Below are 20,117 nucleotides of genomic sequence, written 5' to 3'. Positions count from 1 at the left end.
TGCTATTTCTGGACAGTACATAAAGCATCTTGGCTTATGCTGATACACATACCAGAAGAGATGTATAAGCTACTGTGATGCTTGTTAATTTATTCAATGCACAAGAGAAAAAATAGCATCCTATAGCTATTATACAAAATTGTATCTGTTTCAGATTCTCTCTCTATCCCACATACACATACACACTAGCAAAGTAAAACTCCAAACGTATTTTAATCTAAAGATGTAAAATCAAAGAAGATTTTAGTACACTTTTACTGGATCAGCCATATTTGCCATATAAAACACTTTTGAATTCCCCAAATTATTTTGGTATCATCTCTATGATACCAATGTCCAGCTGGGTTTCTATAAATATACCAGTAAATATTTATTGGCTATTGACTATATGCCTTTTTTGTGCTCAAATTTGTGGAGAATAAGAGTGTTCTTAAGGGGCATATTAAATGTTTAAAAGATTTCCTCATACTAACTTCTAAGGCAAGACAGAGCTGCCCACAGTCATGTAAATAACGGTAAAAAACAAATAATGCCATACAATGTGCCACACCATATTCCAGGTTAGAAAAATGAAAGATGAAATTGACGTGACAAAATTCCACTGTGGCTTCTGTTATCAGCTTCAAGGATTTGGGGTTTTGTTATCAGTACCTTGAAAGAACTAAACATGATACTCTTTGTTTAATAACAGATATTCTGAGCACGTTTTAGTCAAGGAAAAACTACTATACTAACATGTTTTTAAAAATAAACTGTCTTCAGGCTTTGTGAATTTCTAGGCCGACCAAGAGCAAATTCTAATAAGTTTGTTTCAATAAGGGGTGCATGAATTCTTTATGGTTTTTTAAATATAGCTTGTGCAGACCTGCATATTAAGATAAGCCTACCCTTCTGAGATGAAATGGTATTTCCAGTGGAATTTTGCTCAATCTGAATAATGAGTTAAACCCACAATTATAGCAACTTCTTGTAGTGCTCCTAATTTTAATGAGTGCAAGTAGATATATTTAGAATACATTTGAAACAGTCGAGGGAACTTTTCATTGTTGAACGGCAAAGCAGAAAAGGAGGACTTACTTGTGTCATGTACCATTTCCTCCCTAACATAGTGATGAAATATAAACTTTACAAGGTTGTTTCTTGTCGTGTGGGAAACCAGTGTTTCTGTGAGATAAAAACATGGAACTAATTGTTTATATTAGAGCCTTTAGGATGGGTGCTATTTTATATGCAAATTTACCAGAGCAATTTGTTTTACATGTGTATTAAGTCAAATGGATCAAATTATCTGAGTGGGTTGAACTAAGACGATAGACTTTTCAGTCTATTTGAAAAGAATTTGCCATTCAGCATTTTATACAAATGTAATTGAAATGTGTTCGCGCCTCTGTAAAGCAGTGATAAACTTAATAAATCAGGACAGTTATGATGTGCCAATAAAATATCAAAACCGAGCAAATTATAAAACAGTTATCTGTGGAACTGTTTACAATAACATAACCAGCTCTAAAGCTGGGTCAAAAATAATTATTCCAGCCGTCAGAAGGGCCAGCTAGTAGAATGAACTACATTTTTCTGTCTACAGATGACATTTCTTTATAGGATGATGATCATAGATTCTATCAAGAGTTGGACCGTGTGTATCACAGATCAGAGTTCAGGAAGGTCATTATTCCTTGAGCCAGGGCCAGCATCAGCTCTCAGGCCCCCTCCAGGACTAAAAGTTGATGACCTGCAACAAACAGGCCCGGGGTCCTTTACGAAGTCAAAAAGGTAAAGTAGCCTTTTCGGTTGATGAAGTCACAAGTCGTTTATTGTGTGACTACATATTTTCAGCTGTTTTTCTTTTCCTTCTTGCCCTCTTTTTGGTCGGTGCTAAAGCGAGCTTTGTCTTGAAGAGGCCTGCAAGGCAAGAGTGGCTTCCAATGGCGTCTTAGCAGGACAATGACCCTTGACAGTTTCATTGCTGAAGGAATAAGAGGGTGTAACAAAAGAGAAGCGTCTAACATCCTAGATGGCATTTTGTTTCATTACATAGCAGGGTATTTCTTTTTAAGAGCCTCTTAATGCTCTTTGACTTTTTACAGTAATCCTTTAAAAAAATATTGAATCTAATTCGGCAGCTACAAGAAACTTTTGACTTGCGAACACGATAACTAAGAGATGCCGCATACAGAAGAGACTCTCCTTTATCTTAGCATATGTCTGCCTTTTCGGCAAGCTTTGAAATATTTTCGAGGTTAATGGCCTTTAGTAATAGTTTTACAATGGGGTGGTAAATATAAAAACCAATTTATAAGAAATTTCTGTTTTCTTTCTATTCATTCATCTAAGACCACAATTCTACAGCAAGTTGGAGACCATCCTACTTAGAATGCAAGGCCACTTCTGTGTTAACAGCAGAATTCTGCCTTGAAGTCTAGAATAGAAGAGTGGATTCTTTATTTTGTGTGAATGATGTACTAAAATCCTCATAATTATCAACTTTTGGGATATGTCCATCTCAAAATGTTGGAAGAACATTTCAGAAGAATCTACTTGCTGGAATCTTCTATTTTCATTCTTTTTTTCCATGTTATCCTGGGATAAGAAATGAAAGCATCAAAGCATATATCTTTAGAAATGAGTCTCAGAAATAAACACTAAATGCAACTGAAAATGGGTCAGATTATCACTCTTCAGTGCTTCAGGCAACATCTTCTAATTATAAAGGTTTTTTATTTGTTAATTTTTCTTTTCAAGCATATTAATAAACTTTTGGCCAGGAAAGGGAAACCCATGAAATGAGTCCTCTTAGTTCTTATGTGCAATAGATGGAAGGAATTTTTGGTTCCACATAAGAAAGACACAGGTGACCTCAAAGGAACCTTCTGGCTCTGTTTTGATGAGTCTATGTGTAGGGCCTAGGCCCTGTTTGCTCAGCAAAAGCTCCCAGCCCCATTGCAACTACACATCCTTCTGGCTCCCTTCTGAACAGGCCGCCCAGCTGCTGGGATGAGTAACAATCCAGGGTCTGGCCAGCCCGGATCCGGCCTTATCTCACTTAGAGAGTATTGCGTCTTAAAGGGACACAGAGCCCTCCATGTGAGCTGCTGTTCCTGAGAATGCTGGTCATACCAAGGACAGCCCCTTGATGAGCATGCAGCCTCTGTGTCCCCGGCCTATATAAGAAACCCCCTCCCCACCCGTGGTTGTGGGTGCAAATTGCTGTCCAGCCGGCTGCCACTAGACCTCCCTGTAGGGAACTCCCAATAGACCTATATGTCTCGTTCACTGAATCCGGGTCTTTTCTTTGGTCTCTCTGCACCCTATCCTCCACTGCTCACCCAGCCCAGCTGGGTGTGCAGCCAGACACTGTGAGTTTTGATTAATGAAAATGGGTAGGAATCCCTGTCACAGCAGAGGGACCTACTAGTGACCTCAGTGGACTTTAACAATTTATACTGTCATATCAGTGCAGGGACATGACGACAGGCCCCATCCCAAATGCTCACCTCCATGATTCCAGGACGGTGAGGTGCTGCTTGCATCTAGGGAAGAGTGGGGAAGACGAGAAACAGAGCTTAAACTTTTGTGATGTGAGCATTGTTTAAAAAATTCATGCTTCAATAATGAGATGCCGAAAACACTGATATTTTCAGATGACAAAAACTGTTGAAAAATATAAAACCCAGCTTTCTCTCTGTCTAATTTCTTTTCACGGCAATGCCTCAATAATGCACTTTTCTGCACTCTCTCATTTGTCCTCAGATAAATGTGTTTCTCCAGCAGTTTCCCTTCTGCGTCTTCTTTATTTTAAATAGGGTGCAGCATCTAGGCGATTTTGATAAAATTTGTCTACAGAGAGATACAAGCAAAGCCGCAAACTGAAGAAAGAAGTCATTGTTCTTAACACCTAGTAAACAATACAATTTGCTTTTATAGTTTTATCAGTAAAAGCTAATTTTTCTTAGAATCCAAGCATGCCAGGATTAGACCAAAACTCCAAACAGGACAGCCAATGTGGGAATGAGAAGGCAAGTGCTGGTTACAAATTGCAAAGTGTTGCTTTAAGAAATATTGGTGCCATCCTCATGGCATAGTGGTTGAGTTTGGCACATTCCACTTCAGCAGCCTGGGTTTATAGGTTCAGATCCTGGGTGCGGACCTACACCACTCATCAGCCATGCTGTGGTGGAGCCCCACATACGAAACAGAGGAAGACTGGCAAAGATGTCAGCTCAGAAAAAAAATTATTAAAATATGTTTGAGAAAATAGGATAGTGAGTTGAGAAAGCAAATGTTCTGGTAGAAACTTGATCTGCATACCTGTTTGAAAAGAGAGCAAAAAGCTCATGGAAAGAGAAAGGTTGGAGATGATACAGAGAAACCTGATATTAAGATAATAATAAGGTCCTGAAGGATGTAAGACGGTAAAGGTCCAAGTTCGTAACAGACAGGATCCCTCTTCTCTAGGCTGTTGGTTCAGTTCTCGCCTCCTCAGGCCATACGTATCTGGTGAAGGAAGTCAAGGGGATTAGTTGTAAAGATCACAGTCCCTAAACCGGACTTTGTCTCAGATCTTACCCACTAGCCTGCTGGAAACCCTAAAGACACCCAAAACCTAGAGAGAGAGACAAAACCTTTAGAAGTGCAGCATAGGAAATATTTTCTTATTTTATCCATGTGAGAAAACAAATTAATAATTGTGTCTGTAGCATTGGTTTTAGTTCTCAGAACTTTTTGGTAACACATGGAGTTTGTTTTAGTTAAAAAATTTAACTGGATTTTTTTTTAAATTGCCAGGTGATATAAAACTCAACATGTACCTTTTTTAGTAAAATGTAGAAATTACGCTGTGTAACCATGTGAAATAGTAACTGCTCCTTTAGCTGTTCATTGACTAGCTTGGGCATGACTTTTATTTTAAATGTTAATTTTCACAATCGTTTTGGAGGGTGTTCTGTTTGTTATTGCATCGCATGGTCCTATGAGATTTGTACAGTATTCAGAAAATTCTGAAGTGTGCCTAGATTTTTTAAGTATCACATATAATTAAGATTAAATATTCATGTTATTCTGAGTCTCTTCTTGCAGATATAAAGCAAAGAAATTCCCAATGGATAATGCTTCAGGAAATATTTGCATCCTTAATTTTGGTGGCATTAAATCTGTCATACTGAGTTAAAGTTAAAATTGCTTTAGTGACCAACTTTGAATGCTAAAAGGTAAATAAATAAATTGAAAACATGATGTAAAAGATAACTGAGCCAGAGAAATAGGTATACAACATAAATTATTGATTTTATTTTCATATTTAACTAGTTGTTCTGCCATTAGTAAATATACTGTATGATACATGTATGTGTGTGTGTATATGCACACACATATATATACGCATTTTGCCATTGTTTAAAAACAACATTATTCACAGATTTTTTGAAGGGAATTTAATACTTCATGGACTTAAAATTATGAACTCTTTATACCAGAAAAGCTGGAAAACAAAACACTTTGTCTTTTCCAATGGCATAGTTCCACATTATCTTCGTTACTCTCTAATCTTCTTATTTTCGTCAACTTTTTTAGTCACTGGTGAAAACAATAAACATTATCTCAATCTGTGATTTACATAGTTCTGGAAGAAACTAATAAGAATATGTGAGCTATCACTAGGCTGTGGAAATGCCTAAAGAAGCTGCATTGATCTAATAAAACAAATGAAGATGCATAGAGTAAGTTCGTTACATGGAGATCAACTCACAAAATGCATTTGGAGCATCTTCTGTGACAAAACGTTGTCCTAGGTCCTTTTGCAGATGCAGAGCAGCTGGAATCCTTGCCCTCAGGAGCTGAGCATATGTGAACTTTAGGAAGAGATGTTTCCATTTCCATTCAAGTTGTTTGGCCCCAGATAATTTTACACAGGAGAGCTTAAAGCTTTAAGTAAACCTCATAAATGGAATGCCTTTGCCTTTTAAGAATAGTTAAAACTGAAGATATTTATAGGAAAAATACTTGCATTTATATTTAAAGACAATTGACATTACTTGAAAGTAAAGTCACATAAAATGCTATTAACATGAAATATACGAGGAGAGCCCCAAAGAAAGAAATAGGCCCCAATTGTTGAACTGCGATTCAGGAGAGAAATGGCATTTTTACTTGTAACAGGAACTTTATTTCAATTAAAATATTTTTTAAATAATTTTAAAAAATTTCTTTTAAACATCAAGTAAACCAAATATTTATCAATCTGAATATTTTCTGAGGCATTTAATTTTTTTTTTAATTCTAGTGGTTTAAATTGAGAAACGCAATTAGACACATCCCATTCTTACTGTATTTAAATATCTTAAAGGAACAACTAGCCTGTGTTTGTCTTTATGTCCTCAATCCCTAACACAAAGACTTGCACATAGTAGAAAACAATAAAAGTTGTTAAACATTAAAGCTGCTTCGAATATAGTCTATTTGGTTATCTGCAGAAATTTTTTCACATTCTCAGTGCACCTTCTACAATCTATCATCCCTACCAGCAATTCTTCTCAGCTGTTGCTACAGAAGGATGAGGGAACAGCAGGGTAAACTTTTGGGAATGTGGACCAAAAAAAAGGCTAGAACAAGTTTTGCAAAGGGTCAATGAAGAGATGGCAAGCCTCTGGCAGCCACTGTGACATCAGGTGGCTGGAAAGTATTCATCACCATTTCTAATTACTTTCATGATGATGCTACTCATATTTACTGAACTGCCCTAATCCAAATCATCATATACAAAGTAAAGATATAAGCACTTCATCTAGCATGACCAGTACACAGGTATAATACATTATAAGTTTTTAATAAATATTTTTTAGTGAATAAGTAGATGAGTAAATGAGAGGAGATATTAAAAATGAAGTAAAATAAGGCATAAAATGAGTATGGGAGTGGGGAGAGGAAGGAAGTCAGGTGGTAGAGAGCCAGAGGTGAGAGACAGGGCCATCAAAATTCCATACGCATCCACCTGGATTTCAGCCACAGTCCTGGACCAGACGACTTTGAATTGCACACATGCTGCCCTTCTGGAAAGGACTAGCTCCCTCTTACTCACATAGCCTTAGGTGTTTATCTCAAGCATTATCTTCTGGAAATTTCCTGTGATGATGGCAGTCCTTGTCTTGATTTAACTCTATGGTAGCATTTACGACACAACATCATAGTCTATTTATCTGTTCTCCCAGTCATTCAGAATTCTTATTCTCTTTCACATCCCGATTTATTTTTCAATGCTATATTTATTGAGTATTTTTTATTATCACTTCTGCTAGAAGCATAAACAAAGAACTTAGGGTCCAGCACAGTAATACACCGTAACAAAAGTCTGTCTCCTCCATTATTTTCTTTGTCTCATAAGAATATTCTTGATAATGAAGTGTGTTTTTGCAAATGTTATCGTATTAGTAACTATTTTATCAGGACATCTTGAAATCATAGTCATGTGATGGAAATTGAGAGTGTTTAGCAATTTCCTAAAAAGCATTACTTGCACATGAAACATTTGGAGAAAATTTTGTTTTGTTTTGTTTCTAGTGAAGGGACTAAAAACTTGACTAGTTATCTCCATTATGTATTAAATGTGAGGGACCTTAAATAAATGCAAAAGCTAGATGGCAATTTCTCTCTCTATCTAGTAACTTGACATAGGAGCTCAAGTCAAGTTTACTGAAAGAATTAACCAAATAAAATTAATAGCGTAAAGAAATTTCCTGTAAAATCTATAATATCCTTATACAACTACTTTATAAAATCCAAAGGCTATTTTTAATCACCGCTTTAGTGAAATTCTGAAAAATTTAGTAAATATGATCTCGCAGTTTAAAGAAAATAAAATTCTGAAAACTTTCTGAAAAATTTAGTTAAGTATGACCCTGTAATTTAAAGAAAATAAATCAAACACTTCCTTTTTTTCTCAAGAAACATATCTGATTTAGGGGCCAACCCGATGGCACAGCAGTTAAGTTCCCATGTTCTGCTCCTCAGTGGCCCAGGGTTCGCCATTTTGGATCCCGCATGCGGACATGGCACCACTTGGCACACCATGCTGTGGTAGGCGTCCCACATATAAAGTAGAGGAAGATGGGCACAATGGTGGCTCAGGGCCAGGCTTCTTCAGCAAAAAAAAGAGGAGGACTGGCAGTAGTTAGCTCAGGGCTAATCTTCCTCGGAAAATAAAATAAAGAAATATATCTGATTTAATGTTTTGCCTCTATGGTATAAAAAGGTAATTTTTTACAAAGGATATCTGGAAAAATATTTTAACGGTCTCAATAAAAGGCTAATAAGCAAAAACTACCCTATTTCTGAGAATGGTAATGTCCTCTCAGTATAAATGAGAAGCCTTGCGGCCAGTCTGAAGAGTCCTTTAGAACACATATTTCCCACTCACTGAATTAATTTTCCGTATACTTTTCTCATATGATAAGTTTCCTACCTTCAAATGAAGCAACAGACAATAGTAGTTAATTAAACAAGCTTTAGAATCCGGTACCCTGAGTTTGAACCTCATCTCATTGCTTACTAGGTGGGGACCTGCCACACTTCCCCTGACTTTACTAAGCCTTGGCTCTCCTGTCTGTTGTTTGTGGTGAAAGGACAAGAAGGAAGGAAGCATTTGACTCTGTATTTAATGCTTAACAAGGGCCTAATAAATGGTACACATCGTTATTACACGTTTGCTGCGCTGAGAATATTCCCACCAAGTGGTGCTGATTTCGGAAAAATATTATAGGATCGTTCACTGTACATGATTTCCAAAATCTCCCTGCTGATTGAATAATATTAAAAATTTATTTTCCATTAATAATTTCAGGCTGAAAAATGTAAGTTTTTTCTTTGCCCTTCACTTAAGGAAATATCATTCAAGTTTAACCTACAAGGAGCTCATTCAGGATGCGTAAGCAGACCTTTACACCCGTGTCTGAAACAATAACCTTTTGATTAAGACACTTGTACCTTTTTCCTGACTCCAGTTGTATTTAATAATCTTAAATAATACAAAAAAATTAACTATGAAAAGAGTAGCGAAACTGTGAGCAATGGGGTAGATGAACATGAATAGACTTGGCGTGCATGGAAATATAAAAACTGATTCCTTACCTCACGTAAAATAAACCCAAAGCGTAGATATTAAGTGAGGTCATATTTTGGAGGACAAAATAATAAGCCGAGTGCACTCTGCAGGAAGACGTGGTTCCTACAACCACAGAAATAGGCGCAACGAGAAGCAGTTCTCAGACGCGTGTATCTCTCTGCCTGGCGACCGGCCACCTGACTTCTCGAGCCACCCTCTCTCCCTTAGCATAAGCTGCTTCTCATTCAGTTCAGTTCTCAATCCTCCAGGCTTCCTTTTCACATGTATTTGCTGATTCATTTTTGGATTCTGTTTTACTCCCATCCTTCACGGGTCTATTTTCAGCCTCTTGTCTCATTACCCTTTTTCCATCACGGTTACCTTTACGTTTGTAACTTCCATGTCTTTCAGAAATGCCTCAGCCACCACACTACTTCTGCTAGTTTTCATGTAGGCATTTGGTGACACCTAGACTCAAGGAATGCTGGGAAATTCCTCTAGCTGAAAGGCCAGGAGCCCAGGAAAGACTTAGGATAATGTAGACAAGTTCTTTTTTGGAAGAGGAGCCAATGCAGAAAATGGCTAGCCTCTGTTGGAAAGAAGAAACTTTACGGCACATTTTGAATGAGTTGGTACACTGGCTCAGTAGGCCAGCTGGTGGGGCATCAGCTCGTAATGGGTTTCACAATTAGGGCAATGCTGGGTCTTGCCTTTGTGTGGCCTGAACTGGGTGACAGCAGTCTTGTCCTCTTCACAGACGCAGCCCACTATTCACTTGTTGGTGATGGAGGGGACTAAATTAGAGTCTTCTTGGTGCCTGAAATTGCCATTGGGGCTAGCATATTGAATTACTCTAATCCCTTCCATGCAGCCATCATCACTTCCCTCTCCACCCCATTGTCTGCTCATCAACAGTAGGAACACCACCTCCAGATGCCATCCAGCACACCACAGAAACCCCCTTGGGACTGAGCCCTCAGGGCCTGCAAGGCTAGCATTCCAGCTCTGTAAAGTAACTTTGAATGGATTTATTTTTTGGGTTTTTTTGGTGAGGAAGATTGGCACTGAGCAAACATCTGTTGCCAATCTTCCTCTTTTTGCTTGAGGAAGATTGTCCCTGAGCTAACATCTGTGCTAATCTTCCTCTACTTTGTATGTGGGACACTGCCACAGCATGGCTTGACCAGTGGTGTGTAGGTCCATGCCTGGGATCAAAAACCCAACAACCCCAGGCCCCCAAAGCGGACCACGTGAATTTAATCACTACACCACAGGGCCAGCCCCAGAATGGATTTATTTTTAACAGAAGAAGGATTTAAATGCAGTCTGTTGACAACTAGCTGCCTCTAACACTCACCTTGGTTTTTAGAAAGCCTTCGCTTGTGGCTGAAGTCCTACTAAACCTGCCCTTTCCTTCTGGACTGGAGGAGAATACAGGCCCCTCAACTGGGTCCCTGCAACCTGCTTTTAGCCTCTTTCTTTGCTCTCTCCTCTACTGCATAAAGCCCATCTCTTGCCAGCTACCAGATGCTCTAACTCCGTGCTCCACCTTCCTGCTGATACATCTATGATATCAAGTGTCCACCTTCTGGGGCTTCTTTATTTTAAAGTGCATTTAACCTTTTTTAAAATTTATGTTTTATTTTGCATTCAGTAAAATTTATTCGTTTTTGTGTACAGTTCTATGAGCTACAGAACAACTCCCCAGGAATTCTTTCATGCTGCCCTTCATGCTCTTCCTAACCCTAACCCTTGACAAAACTGATCTGTTCTCTGTCCCTATATTTCTGCCTTTTCTAGAATTTTCTACAGGTGGAACTATACAGTATGCAAACTTCTGAGTCTGGCTCCTTTCACTTAGCATAATGCTTTTGAGCTTCATTCAATTTGTTGCAGGTATCAATAATTTGTTCTTGCTTCTTGCTTCTTGCTAAATAGCATTCCCTTGTGTGGATGTACCACCGCTTGCTTATCCTTTCCCCAGTTAAATGACATTTGGGTTTCTAGATTTGGGTGATTACAAATAAAGCTGTTATAAACATTCATGTATAGATTTTTGTGGGAACACAGATTTTATTTCATGTGGGTAAATACCTGTGAGTAGGATTTCTAGGTCATCTGGTAAGTGTATTTAAATTTATAGTAAACTGCTAAACTGTTTTCAAAAGCGATCGCATCATTTGGCATTTCTACCAGCAGTGTATGGGCGTTCCAGCTGATCCACATTCTCACCAGCAGTTGGTATTGTCAGATTTTGTTTTGTTTTGTTTTTAGCCATTCTAATAGATGTGGCTGAAGCATCTTTATGCCTCCTTCTTATCCTCTCTCAGTCGTCCATACTGTCCTACAAGCTTATCTGGTAACTAGTTAGCCACATCTCTGGTTCTGGGACTTCATATCTATTCAAGTCTTTAAGTTAACAAATATTTATTGTGGGCCAACTATGAGTCAGATACTGCTCCTGGTGTTTGAGTCAGTGATGGACCTGAAAGATTTAAATTTCCTGACCTTAGGGATTAAAATTCTAGCCACAAATACAGGCATAATTAAATTAATAGAAGGATTAACACCTAAATTTAAAAACTGAAGTTATTCTAGAATCTGCACCATCCAGCATGGTAGCCACTAGCCACCTGTGGCTGTTGGTATGTGAAATGTGGCCGGTACTGATTGAATGAGCTGTAAGTATAAAATGCTCGCCAAATTCTGAAGACTTAACGTGAAAAGAAAAAGAATGTAAAATATCTCATTTATGATTTTTATATTGATTACATGTTGAAATGATAATAGTTTGAATATACTGAGTTAAATAACATTAAAATTAATTTTCTCTGTTTCTTTTCTATCCTCTTTTTTTTTTGAAGGTTCACCCTGAGCTAACCTTTGTTGCTAATCTTCCTCTTTTTTTTTATGTGAGCCACCGGCACAGCATGGCCACTGATGAGTGGCATAGGTCTGTGCCCAGGAACTGAACCTGGGCCACTGAAGTGGAATGTGTTGAACTTAACCACTTAGGGCACTGGGGCTGGCCCTGTTTCTTCTATTTTTCAAAATTAGAAAATTTAGATTACATACGTGGTTCACATTATATTTCTATTGGATAGCACCATTCTTGATAGTTAAGTGTAATACTAAGAACACAAACAGGTTAATACAACAGAGAGTGACTCAAATACGATCTAGAGAATACTCGAAATGGAACAGTCAGGAAACACTCTCTGAGAAAACGGCATTTGAAGTCAAACCTGGAGGACATGAAGGAAGCAGGTACGTGACAGTCTAGGGGGAGTGTTCCAAGCTGAAGAAACAGTACAAGCAAGCCCCACAAAAGCAGTGAACTCTGGGTATTTAAAGAATGATAAGAAGCCAGCGTGATGGGAAGGGAATGAGTGAAGTGAAGACTGCTGGGAGAGGGGTCAGCGTGGGCTGCAGAATTCAGGTCCTAGGTCTCTTAGAATGTGGTAAGAAACATGAATCTGACCCACCACTACACTCAAGAAACTATTGAAAAAAACCTCCTAATTGAAGTCTCTACCTTTAGTCTTTACCTCCCCCAAACATTAATCATGATTGCCATTTACTAGGTCCTACTATGTACCAGACACTGACTATACAAGGCGCTCTGTGGGCTTGCTTCTCTCAGAATTCAGGCTTCCATCCTGGGCTTCTTTTCCTTTTGGCAGAGGTTACCCTGAGTGTTGCTTCCTCTTTTGTTCTCTGGGATTCTGCATTCTAGGGCTCTACGGCATACAATAGCTCCTTTTCTATCAAATAGGACCAGGCCATAAAACCCAGAACCTTCTGTTTTAATAGGATTTTGCCTTCACTTGTACCCTCCTTGATGTATAGGATGGATACAATTTTGATTTAATCTAAGATATTTATTTTGGAACTGGAAGAAGACCCGTTTCATATAGTAAGATACACTATCTTTCAGAGTTTAACATCTTCATAATCAGGATGCTTCTTTCAAGCAGAGCCTGTCAAGTGACAGTTATGAAATAGTTGTCTTTGTCAGCACATGAGCACACGGGGTCACAGAGGCTCATTTATCATGATTTCTGTTGAGTTATGTGTATTTTATGTATTATTACTATATCTATGTTTTGTTTGGTTATCATTTAAAATACGTTCACTATAATTTGTCTTTGAAATGAAAAGTTCTTGTGTTCACAGAAAGACATGGAAATAAAGCAATGGGGGTAAATTTAATATGAGTTAAAAAAAACAACCTTAGACATTCAAGATTAATCAAAGCTCCATATTTTCTTGCAAATTAACAACAAAAGTCTTTATAAAAGATATGCATAGGTAAATGAAGCTATGTTACATTTTAGTATTGACAAACAGGGAAAACTTTTGCCTGTGATAGGCAAAAAAATGCAATTAAAGGCAGAAGACGTTGTTAGTGCTAGAAGAGATGCTAGAACACTCTTTTGATGGCATAATGGCCAGTAACATGTAGAAAAACATGAATGCCAAGTAACAATGCTTTTTAGAAAAATCCACTCAACGTGAAGAAGTTAGGACCACCTTCCCAATCTATTTCACGTCTATCATTCTTTTTTGAATCCACAAAAACAATATATGACAAAAAATCTTAAGTCTAAAGGAGCTCTTCCACAAATATAAAATTTTAACAATCTACATGATAAAAAAAACTTTCATGAATTAATTGGCAGCATTTTCTCTTTTTTAGCAGTACAGAAAATAGTGGTGTATCTTTGGATCAATGAAATATGTAGTATCATTGATGCCAAAATGCAAATGAATCTGGAGCCAACTGGGAATTTTCCACTTATCAAGTGTGGTTCCTAAAGTCCCTTTCTCTGAGACCCCTTGGCCAGCAGGCTAAGAAGGCAGTAGAAGGAGGTGCAGACAAAAAGGAGGATTTCCCACTGGCACCTGTTTGCCCCACTCCCTCACCCCAAGGTCAGACATATAATTCAGTGGCTTTCAATGGAGTGCTAAAGCCTATAGTATCAGAATTCATAAAAATGGGAGAAAGTTGAACAATGACTGTGGGCTGCTAAAGATATTGATGGATAAAAGCTAACAGATGCTAAACACTTTTAAATCCCCAGGGCAGTCCTGCATAAAGGGGAATTGTCCCGCCCAAATCACCAGTAATGTTTCCTGTTGAGATCTAATTTGTTGGTAGAGCTCACTTTATAGACTCAATTATCTCACCAATTCAGAAATATTCCAGACGCTCATCATGGGATTGATTTAGCTGAGCTGTTGACTTGGACATGGAGAAGAGAGACCTGATGGTACCCTATGGAGCTAGGCTTGAGCGCCCCCCTTCATGCTGCTCAGAGGTTTTTCTCAAATTCTGTCTATCACACTGGTCTTTGTCATTCCTACATACTCCAAAGAGTTACAACCAACAAAGGCAGGAGAGTGTAGGCAGAGATGGGGTCTCAATGAGTATTCTTTATCCATATTATTTCTAATCTCTACTACCACCTTGGAAGAAAGGTTTTATTTGAACGTTAAGGTGAGCAGGGCCTATGTTCACAAAGGTGGCTGGCTGAGTGAAAAGATGCTTCATAATATGCAGCGTGTGATTCAGCAGAGTCTGGATGACATAGCCTCATACGCTCAGATCCCTGATTTTGTTATCACATTCAAAATAAGTTGGTCTTTCAAGAATGGACTCACATAATCATGCTCACTGAGGCTCATTCCATCTAAATTCAGATTGCTCTGGTCAGTAGACAACTGCATTATCTCCATGGAGGCAACTTAAGTGTAAAGCCGCTTTATCAGATAGGCCTGAGATTCTTTTAAGATCAATGTCATTTCATAGGATAATCCCACTGTCAGGAAGGTTTCTCTCCATGTTTCATCTCTTGAAAATCCTATCCAACCCTTCTAGACAAAATTCAAATGCCACTCTTTTGAGGCTCATTTTATTACTGCTTCACCCTGAACACCTAGTGCATACTATTATCCATTTTAACGTCATTTAGCATTCTAGTCATTTATGAATATCTCATTTTCTCTACTTAATTGTAAGCTCCTTGAGGACTAGGGCCATAATGATACAGTCAGAGAACCTAGAGAAACAGGTACTAAAAACAACTCTCAAATAATAAGGATTCTGGCTTTATAGATGAATACTCAGGGAGATGTAATAGAGAGCTTGAATCCAATTAGGTGGGTTCTTAAATGGTGGCATTAAAAGTGAGGTCTTACCTAGACTCTCAATCTTAACCCTAGATCAGTGATTCGCAGCCAGGAGTGATTTTACCATTCAGAGAACATTTGTAACACCTGGAACATCTTTGGTTGTCAAAACTGGAATGGAGTAAGTGGAGATGTGCCACTGATATGTGATTGTAGAGGTCAAGGATGCTGCTAAAACTCCTACAATGAAGAGGACAGTGCCCCACAACAAATAACTATCCAGCCCCAAACGTCAGTTGTGTCAAGATTCGAAAATTCTGCTCTAAATCTATCAAATCAATAGCTTTTTTTCTTTCTTTTTTTTCTTGTTTCTATGAGCCAACTAAGATAAGAGACTTATGGAGTTGACTGAGGGTGTATTCCTTTTAGATCCTCTCAGTGTTCCTGAAAAAGTCACCAAATTCCTCAACATCCTCATCATCTTCAATAGTAGCAACACTTTATCAAGATTAAATATTGAGACAGTTTGAGAGATTTTAAGGAAACCAGGGCAGAATCTTCACCATTCTGAAGTCTAGAGATGAGAACTGTATGTGCACTAATCCCAGAACTATTAACTACGAGGTTAGGGAGAAACTTCCAGGGCCACTGCCATTATTTCTGTCGTTTCTGCCATCATTCTGTCATGAAAGAGGAGCTATCACTACAGATCTCATGGACATTAAAAGGATAATAAAAGAATATTATGAACAACTCTGTAACCACACATTTGATAACTCGATGAAATGCGCCAATTCTTTGAAAGACACAATCTACTAAAACTCACACAAAGAGAAATAGATAATCTGAATAGCCCTATATCAATTAAAGAAATTAAATCAACAATTAATAACCTCCTGAAACAGAAGGCACCAGGCCTGGATGGTTTCACAAGTAGAATCTATTAAAATTTAAAGAAGAAATGATACTAATTCTCTACAATCTGCTCCAGAAAATAGAAGCAGAGGAAACACTTCTTAACTCATTCTATGAGGCCAGCATTATCCTAATACCAAAACCAGACACACATTGTAGAAAGAAAGACTATGGACCAATATTTCTCATAAATATACATGCAAAAATCCTCAATAAAGTATTTGAAGTTGAGTCCAATAATGCATAAAAAGAATTATATACAATGATCATACATAGGGTCTATTCCAGATACGCAAGGCTCTTTGAATATTCAAAAATCAAGTAATGTAATCCATTACATCAATACCCTAAAGAACTTATAGATATAGTAACATACATGATGATGATGATGATGACAGTGATGACGGCTTTTTCAGGAACTCTGGGATTATCTAAAAAGAACATACCCCTAGTGACCTCCATAGATTACTAAATTTGGGTATCTCATGGGAAACAAGAAAAAACATCTATTGATTTGATAGACTTAGACGTAAGCTTAACAGTTCAGTCAGACTTTACTTTTGATGTTACAATATAATATCCTACATAATATGACAATCTTACAAAGGTAAATAGCTAAATGTAATAGGCACATACATTCCCATAGAATTCCATAAGCAAAATGATTGTACTTCATGATTTCATTCTGACGATCAAAATTCAAGCCAATGTGTGTCACTTAACATATTACAGAAAAGATTCAGGTTTTGATTTCGGGAGGCATAAAATTAATAATCATGAGTTATGTAATAAAAATGTGAGAAAATAATCTATATGCAAAGCTATGTTTGGGGTATGAGAGGTAGGGCTGGATTAAAAAAGTCAATTTTATATTCACTGGACTGAATATCATATGTCTTGAGGCGGAGAGAATAAAAAGGGCTATATGAAGATTTAAATATCTCTCTCTCATTTTGAGAATAATTACATTAGAAAAAATAAGGTATCATATTCTAAGTGTAAACCGAAGTCCCTCAAATTGAACTCAAATGAAAGGTCTATCTACATCAGTGGTTAGAGGGAGTTTCTGCTTAAACTCAAGCTTGATTTTTTAATCTTATACTAAAGTGAACCATTTATATACTACGGTACATTTACCATAGTCGTCTACTTTTATGCACTTATCTCCTTTTTTGAGTGCATAATGTATTTCTATCTACTGAAAAAAACTGTCTTAAGTACTACTGATTGAACTTAATTTAGCTCTTACACAAAGCCACGTGGGAAAAGAATACAGTCATAAATGGTGTAGAAACTACAACCATTTGTCATTCGCCAAGCTATGTTTACACACTGGCAGGGAAGGACTATAAGGGAACTTTTTCTTAAAACTTGCTGTGTTGATTTCTCATTACTACAACAAGGAATTCTCCCCAGATTCTTAATAACTTAAATATAAATTGAAATAATGTCCTTTTCCAAAGGACATAATCATTATCATGCTGCGTATCATATTTATACAAGCACTCAGCCCGTTTAGAATTAGAAGGAAAAGGGTAAGGCAGTGACGTTATTTCAGTTTGCTGCAATAAATTACATGCCCATCAAATCTCCAGGCTCTAAAACTGCATCGCTATAGAAGCACAAGAGAGTTTTCAACTTTTTAAACTCTTCTCCCATTTAACTTCTAAAATATATATGAAAAAGCAATTATTTTTCGATCTGATGAATCTCTTTTATGATTTTTTGGTTAAAAATATAAAATTTAGAAACGCGTTATGGATTCAAGGCAAAAGTATATGCACACTAAAAATGTTATAGTAATAATGTGTTTTTTCACTAAAGTAAACTTTTAAAATGAAAACATCACATGCCAACGTGTTCGTGAAATTTCCATTGAGTGTTAGGAACTGAGTGTAGAAAGACACATCAAATCTGTGTCCTGGTGCCTGGGAGCTTACCATCCAGTTCCAGTGAGACATTATTTAGTAGTGATAATAATAATAATAACAACAGACAAATTATATATAATATAATGCTTATATATATGTAGATATAATGCTTATGTCTAGTGCACAAACATATGATGATTTCCATATGCCAGGCATCTGTCTAAGCACTTTATATATATTAACTCATTTAATACTTACAACCACCCAACAGGATGGGTACAATTATTGTAATTATTCCCATTATACACGTAAGGATATTGAAGACAACAGGGAATAAATACTGGAGATGGAACATGAACCCAGCTAATTTGTTGCCTGGGTCCATGCTCTTATGTACTACACTCTACTGCCTCTCCTATTATGTCATGTCCTATAATGGCAAGAGTGGCAATTGTTGGCACCAAATGAGTTGCACACATGATGAGTGCAAAGAAGTGCAGAGGACGGGGAAAGTCGCTGTGGGTTGGAGTAGCTGGGAAGGATTTCAAGGATAAAAGAGGCATGAAGCTTGGTCTTATGTGAACAGAAAAAAGCTACTTTAGGCAGGGGAAAATCCATGAGCAAAAGAAGGAAAATGGGAATAAGTTTGTAAATTTGGGGTATAGTATCCATTTAAATATCCTATAGGCACCTCAAACTCAAAACGCCACCTCAACATTTTCTAAAAGTCTTTTTCATTTGTTAACTTGTTTGCTCTGCCTCCTTGACTAGTATGTAAGCTCCATGGGGCCAAGATTTCGCCTGTCATTTTATCATTATTTCCTTAGTAACTTGCATGGTGCCTGGTATATGAGAGGTGCTCATTTATTTGCTAAAATGACTGAATAATTACGTATATGAAGGAATGAAAGTCTAAATTTGGCTCATCTCTCCCCCCTCCCAAAAAAACAAACAACAACAAAAAATGTGACCATCTTTACCTGCTCCAATTTCATGAGTGGTGCCCACATGTTCAGGTGAAAGACCTAGAAATCACTCTTGCTTGTCTGGTCCCTCCTTTTCATTACCACTACCCATACATCCAATCATATGATATTCTCTTTTCTTCCTTCTAATTATCTTTTGAATTCTTGCACCTTTCTCCATTCCCACTAACATTATTGTACTTCTATCATCTATTTTACTTGGAGTAATGCTACGGCCGTTTTATGCGTCTCTCTGCCTTTGACGATATTTTCCAATTCACTCTCCAAATTGGAGTCAGAATAGTGTTTCTATAATACAAATCCGATTACATCATTCTCTTGCTCAAATCATTCAATAGGCTCCCACTGTCCTCATGATAAAATACAAGCTCCTTAATATGGCTTAGAATGCCATTCAGGATCTAGCCATTGCATAATTCTGTCATCTCAGCTTCTCAACAAGCCCCATCACTCCCACTACACCTCTTGGCAGCCAACATTTTACCACTGATGAATCCCTTTGAGTTCATCAAATGTCTCTCTCATTCCCTTGAGTTTTTCAAATAATAAACACTTATCCTGAATCTCTCCTTTCTCCCTAACCCTTTTAACTTGCTCCATAATATTTATCATTCAAGTCTTGGCTTAAACATCTCTTTTTTCAGAAAGTTTTCCATAACTCCCAAAATGATGTTAATTGCTTAATTATGATACCTAATCCTACTTCTACTGCATTCTTTATCATCTTCTTTAGGAAATTGCTGTTACTTGCACAATTATCTCTTAGATTAAAAGTCCCTGACTGCAGAGACTAATGTTTTATTACTTGCTATTTCATGTCTACTGCTTAACCAAAGTTTGGGGTTATTAATTTAATGTTCAATGAAGTCAAATGCAAGGAATATATGAAATTGACGAATGTTGAGTGAGACGTTTCCTATTACCCCCAAATTGGCCACTAGTATCCAAAGCTGAGGATAAAAGAATATTGACACTCTCATCTTCTAAATGGAGCTGAAAAAAAGTGAAGCCAAATACCTCTTCCAAGCATGCCAAGAGGTGCCTGACACTTTGAAAGTAAAGATAGGCAAACTTGAAATCATAGCAATAGAAATAACTCACACTGAAGCACAAGGGGAAATA

General features: G+C 37.4%; 1 pseudogene; it reads right to left on the bottom strand.

Annotated features, from left to right (window-relative positions):
- Positions 1-9,733: 9,733 nt before the first annotated feature.
- Positions 9,734-10,113, bottom strand: LOC103566808 (cytochrome c oxidase subunit 5B, mitochondrial pseudogene; annotated as a pseudogene).
- Between the last annotated feature and the right edge of the window lie 10,004 nt (positions 10,114-20,117).

This window comes from Equus przewalskii, chromosome 28, assembly GCF_037783145.1.
Source record: "Equus przewalskii isolate Varuska chromosome 28, EquPr2, whole genome shotgun sequence".
In the NCBI taxonomy this organism is placed as follows: domain Eukaryota; kingdom Metazoa; phylum Chordata; class Mammalia; order Perissodactyla; family Equidae; genus Equus; species Equus przewalskii.
Note: the sequence above shows the minus strand (reverse complement) of the source record. Positions and strands in the feature narration are given on the sequence as shown.